The sequence below is a fragment of the Hordeum vulgare genome, chromosome 4H, assembly GCF_904849725.1.
Source record: "Hordeum vulgare subsp. vulgare chromosome 4H, MorexV3_pseudomolecules_assembly, whole genome shotgun sequence".
NCBI classification, from domain to species: domain Eukaryota; kingdom Viridiplantae; phylum Streptophyta; class Magnoliopsida; order Poales; family Poaceae; genus Hordeum; species Hordeum vulgare.
The window spans coordinates 134,074,223-134,086,504 of record NC_058521.1 but is presented as its reverse complement, the minus strand read 5'-3'; the positions used below and the strand labels follow the sequence as shown (position 1 = coordinate 134,086,504).

The 12,282-nt window shown below is 41.5% G+C and overlaps 1 pseudogene; it reads left to right on the top strand.

Annotated features, from left to right (window-relative positions):
- Window positions 1-1,939: 1,939 nt before the first annotated feature.
- LOC123450355 lies at window positions 1,940-4,101 on the top strand (annotated as a pseudogene).
- The last annotated feature ends 8,181 nt before the right edge of the window (window positions 4,102-12,282 follow it).

Sequence of the window (12,282 nt, the reverse complement as noted above, 5' to 3'; positions counted from 1 at the left end):
TAGAAACTCTATTCATCATTCAGGGTGCAAAATAATTTATTCTTCGTCCGAGATAATCTTACGATCAATTTACAAATAAATTACATTGAAATACAAATAGTTATATTTATAGTGAATTACAACGTAAAATTTGACAAAAAACAAAAATATAGGTCACAAGACCAGAAAAATTAAACTTATTGCATTTTTTACACAATTTTTTTATGTTCATAATTTTACGTGACATACAATATTTTCATGTTGATTATATTTTTTGCGGTCTATTTTTACGTATAAAAAAAGATAAAATTTACGGAACATAAAATTACGATGCATTGATGTTAAAATAGAGGGGGTGAAGAATAACTATTCCTCATCCACGTGACGAATATCGCGACCCATATAGCTGATTTGTACCAGACGTAAGCCCCGTGGAGAGCCGTCCGATGCGCCAAGCCCCCACCGTCTGATTCAGTCCGGACAACGTCCCACCTCAGCAGTCGCGCGCCGACACACCTCGCAGCATTTTGCGTGCTGCATTGAAACTTATCGGGCAGACACAACTCCACCTGAATCCCCGCGGATCGCGGGCGGCGACGCGGTGACCTGCGGCGGCGACGCCCTCCCCACCCACCCTCCTGCTCCGCCACCCTTTATCGCCGTTCCACCGGCGACGCCCTCCCCACCCACCCACCTGCCCCGCCACCCTCTGCCGTTGTTCCACCCCCCACACCTCACCGGCGACCTGCCGTAGATCTCGCTCGCCTGCAGCTAATCGCAGTACCACAGCCGCCAAAACGAATCCGCCCTCCCAAACCTACTGTTTGGGCCACCATGGCGCAACACATCTACAGAGACATGGCTCCTTCAACTTTTGCTCGAAGCTCAGATGGATCGAGCTACCTAAATCCAGTTGTGTTCCTCCCAGAAAATCACATATGGTTCCACAGCACATGTGGTGAGTTCCTCTGTAAAAAAAACACCTTGTGTTGCAATGTTACTATGCTGAAAAAACACATGGTGTCAAAATATGAAAGCAATGCTTGTGATTCTATGGTTTTTGTAGTTGAACATGGTAATCTTTGCCAGGTACTGATTTTCTGTCCCATCCTGACCCATGTTGACTACAAAAACCACTATGCAACTCAAATATTTATATATCGTTTGCAACCAGATATAAATGTTCAAATCATGTAGTTGAACATGTACATTTCTGTCTTGAGATGTACATGATGCTTAAAATATGAGTTACATAACCACTGTCTTGAGATGTTCAGGAATAGATGTACATGATGCTTTCTGCCGCTGCCGCTGTTGCACTGGCCACTGATGTAACTGTGAATTGTACTAATCACTGTAACATTTGAGTTACGTGGAACCTCCTTGACATTTAGACTTGAGTCTGTATCCAGCTACGTTTTTGTTTGTTGGTTTTCCTGGAACATCTGTTGTTGCTTGAATGATGATGTCTTACAAGTAAAATATCCGACACACTTGTCTTGTAGAAAATGTATATTGCCTGGCTGCAATATCAGTCAATGCTAGTAGTTGCAATGCCACTATGATAAAAAAAACTCGTGCTGTCAAAATCAGTATGGTTGTTGCGCAAAAAAAATGTTGTATCCTTGTCCAGCAATGTTCAGAAGAAAATGTGTGTTCAAAAATTAGTAATGCAGTAAACTTTTGTGAACTGGTAATGTGTATCATTACCCTGATAAGAAAAAATGTTGTTGTGAACTGCTATGAAGAAATGTTAAATCCTTGTATCCTTGTCCTGCAAAAGAAAATTTTAGAACAATTATTGTGCTGCAAAAATTCATGCATGCTTGGGCGATCTATTGAGGTTAAATAGTATTGATGTATGGATGTACTTTTGATGTATTTTTTGTAGGATGCTCATGATGGAACAGAAGCTCAACATAGCTATGCGGCTCATGCTGGACTCAACTCGACTGCTACAATGTATGACTGTGATGATGAGGAAGAAGAAATTTCATCGCAGCCATTATTGCCATTTGTTGGCATGCAATTTGACACTCTCAAAGATGCTAGAATATTCTACAATGAATATGCCTTCAAGACTGGATTTGGAATACACATAGGTGCTTCTCGAAACAGCCAAAAGAAAGGTCCTACGACACTTATCAAGAGGGTTTTTGAGTGTGTCCACACAGTCAAGCCAGGTAGCAAAGCTGATAGTAGCACTGCTTCAGAGGGTCTATCAAATGGTGCAGCCTCGTCTAGCAAAGATAGTTGGTTCGAAATGGATGTTAGGAACAAACGTCAAAAGAATAGGTTGCTGCAACATGATTGCAAAGCTAAGATGATAGTTGGAATCGAGGGGAACAAGTGGCTTGTATCACATTTTGTTGCTGAGCACACACACACCCTGATGCCACAACCAGAGCTTGTACGATATTACCGCTCACACCGCAACATTCCGGAAGAAGATATGGATCTCATAATGACAATGCATGATGTAAACTTCTCAACTTCATCGTGCATGGGGATGCTCTCAAGGGTGCGCGGCGGAGACCGCAGGATACTACCATATGTGAAGAGGGATGTTTCAAATGTCCGGTCAAAGCTGCGCCAAAACCTAAACCTCCGAGACATGGATTTGACAGTTGAGTATTTTAAGAGGCGGGTAGCTGAGAATCCTCGGTTCTACTATGAAAAATTGTTGATGAGGATACCAACTCGGTTACAGGGCTCTTTTGGGTGGATGGCAGGACAAGGGCATTGTACCCTAAGTACAAAGACTGTATTTTCTTTGATACAACATTTTGTACAAATAGATACAACATGCCATTTGCTCCGATTGTTGGGGTGAACAACCATTTGCAAACGGTGTTGCTCGGTTGTGCGTTGCTACCAAATGAACAGACTGAAAATTTCAAGTGGGTCTTCGAGAACATTCTGTTTGCAATGAACAATGAACACCCATTGAACATTATGACAGACCAGGACAAGGCCATTGAAACTGCCATATCACAAGTCTTCCCCAACACGGTGCACAGATGCTGCAAATGGCATGTCCAGAGAAAAGCTCGTGAGAAGCTTGGCACGATAATGAGCAGAGATGAGGTTTTTGAGAATGCTTTCTACAGGTGCATCAACGATTCTGATACGGTTGATGAATTTGAGGAGAACTGGCAACATATGATACATTGCTTCGAATTAGTTGAGAATAGACATCTTTGCAACATGTGGCGCACCCGTCACACATGGGTCCCAGTGTTCTTTCGGAAGTGTTTCTTCCCCTTCACAAGCACTACTGGGAGGTCAGAGGGGTTAAACTCCTACTTCAAGACATTTGTGCACCCTCAAGATTCGGTGTGGAGGTTCGTGCAACAATATGAGATGCTACAGGAGACTATGCTAGACCGTGAGGACAATCAAGCTTTCATTGGTGCAGCAACCACAACCCCTCTTTACTCTAGGTACAAGATTGAACGTCAGGCAGGTGGTTTCTACACTCGAAGCGTGTTTTCCAAGTTTCAAGCAGAATTGGCTGCATCAACAGGCTTTGTTCTAAACCAAGTTCCCTCTGTTGACATTGGAGGTGTGAAATTTGAGCTCTTTTCAAATTACTATGAAGACCCCAAGATATTTACAGTAAATGTTGAGATGGAACAAGAGATATTTGAGTGTAGCTGTAATTTTTTTTAAATGAATGGCATCATATGTGCGCATATCATTAGAGTCATGGTCCACCTCAATGTCCAAGTTATACCACAATGCTACTTGCTAGAACGTTGGTCGGAACAAGCAACTACACCAACCGGCAATAGTGCTCATCTACTGGATTTTGCGCTCCCTTCAAACAATACACTCAAGTACAACTCATTGTGCAGGAAGTTCACATGGTTGGCCTGTCAAGCTTGTAGCAATGATGATGCCTACAAAATACTAAATGATGCAGCTCATAACCTTGAGCCCTTTATTGCTGCAGCAAAAAAAGGGAGATTGCAAGAACAGCGGGAATCACAGCAATAGCAACAGACCCCACAACAAAACACGGCACAACATGAGCAGCAGCAACCAACAATGCAACAGCAGCACTTGTCGCATCAGCCAAAAAAGCAGCAGCCAAAACAGCCAAAAACCATAATCCAATAGCCAGAAGCACCAAACCCGCCGGTTGAACAAGATAACGGGGAGAGTGTCATGCTTCAAAACCCAAAGCGTGTCCCGAAGAAAGGTCGACCGTCGAAAAAATCAAGAAGGAGAAAAACTTTGCTTGAGCAAAGAGAGGATGCAGCTAAGAAGAAGGCAAAAACAGAGGAGAAGAAGAAAGAAGTAAAACCCAGAGGAAAACCTGGACCAAAGAAGAAAAAAGACATATGCTCATACTACAAAGAAGATGGTCACAACGCCCAAGTGTGCGAGCAGTTGAAACTTGCGATGGCTGTCAAGAAATGCAACTATTGCACCGAGGATGGTCATGCAGCAAATACATGTCCCTACCTGAGGGTTGCAATATCAGTGGATGCAAATGTCGCTAGAGCAACAGAACTTAGGCTTTGAGAAAAAAAAGACATGAAGAGCTGATTCGCTTACTGCATACAAAAAAGTCAAAATGTAGGGGGGGTTATGTCACTGTAAAATTCTCTTTCCTAGTTTTTGGTCACATGAGAAAGTCTCCTTCAGAAAAATGTAAAGTGAAGGTGTTTATTTAGTATAAATATACAATTGTTACATTTGTGTGCTTATTTCTTCAAAATATATTATTTTCAGTCTCTACATGTGTGTGTTGGACAAAACTTGTGATGTTTGATCCTGTTTCACAGCTTCCTTACAATTATGCTCCATTTTTGAGACAAAAAGCCAACTTAAAAACATCTATGCAGCACCTTGCATTTTTAGGATATATAAAACATCTTGTGGTGATAAGCATTGATCAAACATAAAACCAAGAATCTAGGGATGTCTCCTGAGAGCATTTGAAAAAGAAAAAAATTGCAAAAATGGGGACCGTGTATACAGACCCGGAGAGCCCGACACTAAAAATCAAACAACGAGGTTCATTCATCTTCATCACAGAAAAAAAAATGAGTCCCAACAAAACTGTACATAAACTGCAATTATCATATATTGATCACACAGAAAAAAGGAGTTGCATTCATCTTCAACAAAAAAAGGGGAAAAGGGGCCAACTAGATACATGTGAGGGGACTGATAACAATTTCATTTCAACACACTGTATTAATATCCCAACAAAAGTACCTCCACAACATTCATTGAACACTATCGATGCGTCAAAAGTGCCTCCAACACGGAGTTGCAACAATCCCAGACACTTACGAAAAAAGAAAGGTTACATGTTGGTTACATGAAAGACACTGTATTAACATCTTGGTTACATCCAAAAATTCACACGATTTAGCCACCAGCTGGGGGACCCGGTTCCATCTCCACCATTTGTCTTCAATCAATCTTCCAGCAGCTTCCTCGGCTGCTCTGCAGGGTCCAAATTATTGCTAGGATGCTTCAAAAGATTTGCTGCAATTCGTTTTCGGAGGTTGGGGATGTAAGACTAACAACACAAACAACAAGAAAGACAAAAAAGGGTTAGATGGGTATAAAAGGGGCATTAGAAATAGTACAAACATGTAAAACAATTAGTAGAAAACATGTTTCATTTACTGAACTGAACAAAAATCATGCACACCATTTTTAAGCGCAAAAAATCATAAAACTATAAGAGGCACGTATATTACAGTACCTCATCAAAATGCATCATGACAACACCATTGTAGTTTTCCAAGTATAGAATTGCATAGAAGCCACAATTATGACTGATTTTTTTTTAAAAGAAGATATAAGTATTTTTAGAATAAGATTCATGCCCAGCATTGTCAAAATACATACATCCTTGTTGCACACAAAGGAAAAGTTTAAGCACGGGTATGAGGAATCAGTTGCATCACACCAAAAAAAGAGGCTAACCCAGGCCCTTGACCACACTCACACCATTCTTAACAAAATGGAAAGGAAAAACTTATGTATCAAAACCAGCATGCTTTCAATGTCATAGTGTCATCCTCTCATAGAAAAGGAAGTGCAACAAAACAGAACCGACATGCTTTTCATTGTCATAGCGTCAAAAACTTGATGGATTGTATGAAATTAATACATATGTAAGGGGACAACATAAGTAGTTTCAACTTCTGATAAAATACCATGCCAGGTGTCAAAACCGGCAGCAGCTATACTAGTCATCATAAGCCCAAGTCATCATAAACATAAGTAGTTTCATCTTGCATCATACTTGCTGATATAAAACCTACATCCATATAGGGTAGAAAAACCATGAAATATAAACAAGTACAAGCCTACAAGTACAAAAGCCTTACTGTGTTCCTTGTGCTGGGTAATCTGGGGTGACAAGCTCAAAGCTATTGAGATCAAACTTGAACGCGGATTCGCAGTTTGCTACCTTATTTATGTTGGTGATCTGATTGGATGCAACATAAAACAATAGTTTTAAAAAAGGGCATTATGGTGTGTGAATCATAGTGACATTGAAACAAACAGTGATCATACAAAAATAAATATACTAGGTTGATTACTCTCAGAAAAGACAGGTAATAAACTTCATTACCACATTGTTGGTTGCATTCGTGAGCAATGTAACATCCTCGGAATTCTTGATAGAGTCGAAGACATTGGATTGTTTATGCATCAAGTTAGCAACAACTACAGCCCAATGTTTGTTCTGGATGACAACAATGAAAAGCTCCGATGGAACAAAAACCGAGTACAAGTATAAAAAACAGGCTTGATATAAAAAAAAGATACACACAACATATGGTGCAAGATGAGAACTTACTAGATCAGATTTTGTAATCTGGTTATTTTCGCAAGCCCTTCAGAACTCTCTTTCGCAACTTTTTGGATTGAACAAGCCAGGATCCACTGCCAATTGAGACTGAGAAACAAGAAAGAATTGGATACTCATTACCACTAACTTCTCTATTGTGTGCAAAAACAAGTGAAGAAAAAAGAAAAAGAAAATATGTGGGAAACACTAACACCCATGAAGATAGAGAATGCAAACTTCTTTGGCTTCTTCCTGTTGTACATTTGCTCCAGGTTGAATGTTTTTAGATAGAGTGTCATTATATCGAAGTCAATCTCGGCTCGTGGCTTCAAGGAAGCATGGAAGTTCTCAAGTGATGTGTGAAAATGCTCTATTTCAATGAAATCAGGACTGCAAAAAAATTAAAAAGATATTAGCACAGAAAACAGATGGAAAACAAAAACAAACAATTACTACTTTTGACAACCCAACGACCACACCATATGTTGCAATGAAAAATGAAAAAACATATAAGCGATGAAAAGGAGACTCACATCGGTTTGCCGTGTTTTGTCTTTTGTATCTTGTACCTGCTCAAAACGTACTGCTGGTACAATGCATCATCTTTTGGCTCAATCTTGATCTTCTTCATCCTTTGAGCATTAACACGGGGTTGGGTTGTTCTCTTCTTTACTGCCTTCTTCACATGTTTGACTCGCGCGCTGCTGTCACTAACAATCTTCGCAAGGCGATCATGCAGCTCTGGAGAAACTTGTTGCACTCGCACAAGGAATAAAAACAAATATGAAAGAGAGAAAAAGACATAAGTAACTCCGAATAAACTACTTGATACATGGTATTCAAAATAAAAAAGCTTCAGGCAGAAATATATGGCCAAAATAAAGGGACAAACCTAGAGGTACAAGTGGATATCCAAATGCAATTGGAGATGATTGTCTTGGTATGTTAGTGGGCCTTGGCAGCTTTGGTTCAGTGTCAAAACAAGGACCATCTCCATCTTTTGCGCTGGAAGCTTTGTGTTGTTGCCCTGCGTTGCACGCTTTGGGGTTTTGTCATATGTAGGTCCTGCTGAAGCATGGATGGGAGTTTCAATTCCATTATTTTCTTCCCTGTACCTCCTTGCCGTGTTATCATCCATATTGAGCCATTCGAAATCTTCAGTTCCCTCTTTGAACAGGCTCATTGATGGACCATCATCAAACTCCAAAGCAAGTCCTTGCAACGCAGCCATCGTGCCCTGTGACAAAATAACATTCTGACCCTCATCAGCAACATCTGGATCTTTCAAAACACCCCCACCCCCGACTTCAGCACCTACTGACTTCTCACGTTCTCCAAGAACAGGTCCTTGTTGCACATCTTCAGTCCCTGGAAAACAGCAACTCTGCATTTTCTCCAAACCAATGTCCCGTTGTGCTTCATTCTGCTTGGTGTTGCTACAACCTGCAACTTCCTTGTCTGCTTCATTCTACTTGGTGTTGCTACAACCTGCAACTTCCTTGTCTGCTTCATTCTGCTTGGTGTTGCTACAACCTGCAACTTCCTTGTCTGCATCCACTTCTTGTGGTGCAAGACTCTTGTGAGCTTCAGGGCTAGTGTGGATGGGAGCCCTGGTATGACCTGCGTCTGCTGCATTGTCGGCTGGGGCATGAAATGTAACATCTCCGGGCTTATGATGATGATGATTGATGCTTGTTGCATTGGCATTAGCTTCAACCAAAATAGATGCCAAACGCTTACAGAACATTCCTTCCAGAACCTGGCCAAATGATTTCAAAACCTTCTTAACTTCTGTTGCATGGAGCTTCTTGTGCTTTTCGTATATTGGTATCATGTGCCTTGGAATCTGTTTCAAAAGATAAAAACAAAAATGAAAATAGAGGAACAAAATTAGATTGCCCTCAAACAATGAAAAGCAGGCACACACAAAAAAAAGAATAAACAAAAAATAAAGCATTGCAACAACCATTTTGCTAATAAAAAATGATGAGAAGCTCATGAAAAAGTGCTTACCTCCATTTCTTCACTTGAAGGCAGTGGATGCAGCCACTCATCTAGAGAGCCACAAACATCACCACCGACCTCACATCCATCAAAGGCTGGGTTGCTTGGTATATCATGTGTTGGTGCATCTGTGCGAACAAACTTGTTGTTCTGATGTTGAGCTTCACTGCAGCTGTCTAGCCGTACATACGGCGTCTCCGCCAAACGCCGAAGCTGTGAAAACTAGTGCATAAAGGATAAAAGTGTTAAAACCACAACCAAACAAAAAAAGGATTGGAAAAAATGAAAATAAAATAAAAGGATAATGTGCTCTTACATTCCGTTTTCCAAAATCAATCTTATCTAGGCTTAGCTTATTCCTATCAATTTCTTGTATCAACTTAAAGTCGTCATTGCAAACAAAGCAAGACCTTGGGAGAGAGTAGTCAATTCTATGCTCACAAGCCAGCAAACGAGGCACCTCGACAAAGTCCATGTAAATAATCTGAAAACAAAACATAACAATAACAGTGTGAGACAACCTCTCATAGATGGATGCTGCAGCGCAAAAAAATGAAACAAAAAAAATTGATACGCATCAAGCTCATGGGCCATACCGCAAACATTGGTAGACAGCCACCAATCCAGAAGGCAGTTTTCCCTTCATTCCTCTTCTTTTGATACTTCTTGACTTCATTCAACGCAACAACCAAGAAATTCTCATCCCAAGCAAACTCATTGATACTGTCCATGTCAACCAAGCTTGCAAGATACTCTAAAGGAACCAAATTGCTAGTACCTGGAGAAAGCACAAGAGCAATACACAACAGTACCCATGCCCTCTTTATAGTAACAACATCAAGAACATCTGCAACTTCAAGCACTTCGATAGTGCGCCTTGTTGGGGCCCTCGACCCAACTCGATATGGTTCATGATTGCAATCTCTGGCGATGGCTAGACGAATGCTGATGACAGCAAACCTTCCCTTGCAACGGCACCAGAGGAATGCTGCTAGCACTCCCCGGCAATGAAACTAGAAGAATGTTGTTGATGGCCCACCAGCGCGTGGGTTCGCAGCAGTTTTCGAGGGTAGAGTATTCGACCCAAATTTGTTGGTTAGCCAAACAGGAGGTGAGATAATACTCTCGAGTATTAGCAGTTGAATGCGTCAGATTCAACCACACCTGAAAGATTAGTATCTGCAAGCAAAGTAGTAACAGCAAAGTAGTATGATACCAACGGTGTCAGAAACGATCTGTTGACGGGAGACTATTCCTAACGATTGTATCAATGGCGCCAAGTTGCCTCATTGACGGAAGTTGTCAGTTCCCGTCAACGACCAGTGAACCAAAATTGTAACAGGTAGTAGAAGTGTAACGAGCAATAGCAGCGGCAAGGAACAGCAGTGGTGACAGCAGTAGCAAGTAGCAACAGTAGCAAGCGACAGTAATAGCAACAGTAGTAGCAGCAGTAGGAGAGCAAGACAAGTAACAGCAGTAGGACAAACTCATAGGCAATGGGTCGGTGATTTTTTTGGACGATATTCATCATGCAACAGTTATAACACGGAGAGATATGTGGCTAGCTCCCGTTCGTCAATGTGATGTAGGCATGCATTCCGTGTGTCGTCATACGTGCATAGGGAAAAGAACTTGCATGACATCTATTGTCCATCCCTTCCATGGCAGCGGGGTCCAAAAGGAAACTACAGGATATTAAGCTTCTCCTTTTAATAAAGAACCGGACCAACGCATTAGCACTTGGTGAACACATGAACTCCTCAAACTATGGTCATCACCGGGAGTGGTTCCGGTTATTTTCACTCCGGGGTTGCCGGATCATAACACATAGTAGGTAACTACAACTTGCAAGATCGGATCTAAAACACACATATATTGGTGACAACATAATAATTTCAGATCTGAAATCATGGCACTCGGGCCCTGGTGACAAGCATTAAGCATGGCAAAGTAGTAGCAACATCAATCTCAGAACTTAGTGGATACTAGGGATCAATCCCCATCAAAACTAACTCGACTACATGATAGATCTCATCCTACTCATCACCGCCCAGCGAGCCTATGAATAGATTACTCACGAAAGACGAAGAGCTTCATGGAATTGGAGAGGGAAGAAGGTTGATGATGACGATGCCGACGATTTCCCCTCTTTGGAGCCCAAGACGGACTCCAGATCTGCCCTCCAGATGAAGAACAGGTGGTGGCGGTGCCTCCGTATCGAAAACACGACGAAAACTTCTCTTTTTATTTTTTCTAGGACGAAAGGGATCTTATAGACCTGAGATTGGGGGCGACAGAGCCGTGTGGGTCCCACAAGCCTGCCCACCACCACCACGGGGTGGTGGCGGAGCAAGGGCTTGTGGCCCACTGGCCCACCCCCTGAGGTGGAACTTGGCGCATATATTTTTCCTATTTTCCAAAACTGCTCCCCTTAAATTTTCAGGACGTTTGGAGAACCTTGATTTCTGCACAAAAATAACACCAAGGCAATTCTGCTGAAAACAGCGTCAGTCCAGGTTAGTTCCATTCAAATCATGCAAATTAGAGTCCAAAACAAGGGCAAAAGAGTTTGGAAAAGTAGATACGATGGAGACGTATCAACTCCCCCAAGCTTAAAACCTTGCTTGTCCTCAAGCAACTCAGTTGACAAACTGAGAGAGAAAGAAAAACTTTGACAAACTCTGTTTGATCTTGTTGTTGCAACTATGTCTAACTCATAACCAGAATTTCAGCAAGATCACAAGTTAACCACATAAGCAAATGACACAAAGGTCTCACGGTAAACTAATATCAACGGCATAATCAGCTAACGAGCAAATATTAATGAGTTTCAAATACCAACACTTCAATCAAAACAAGCATGAAGCAATATGAATAGGTGGTATCTCGCTAGCTCTTTCTGAGACCGCAAAACATAAATGCAGAGCACTTTCAAAGATCACGGGTTGACTAAACATTGTAATTCATAGCAACGAAGATCCAGTCATAGTCATACTCAATATCAATCAAAAGCAAAGCATAAAAATGACAAAGGTGCTCTCTCACTGGTGCTTATATAAGAGGAGGATGACTCGACAGGAAAATAAATAGACAGACCCTTCACACAGGGAAGCATTGATTTGCAGAGGTGCCAGAGCTCAAGCTTTGAAAACAGAGATAATAATTTTGGGTGGCATGCTTTCATTGTCAACGCAATGACCAAGGGTTCTCAATATCTTCCATGCTACTCATGTTATAGGCGGTTCCCAAACAGAAAAGTAAAGTTTTAACTCCCCCGCCACCAATCAATCACACTCCACGGCTAGCCGAATCCTCGGGTACCGTCCCTACTAACATCGATCCGAGGGGAGTCTTGTTTTACAATTATGTTTTCGATTTTCGATTTAAGCATGGAACTGGGCATTCCAAATACCGGCCCCTTTCTCGTGAATGACTGTGAATAAACACATGTCGAGGATAACACTCCTAGCATG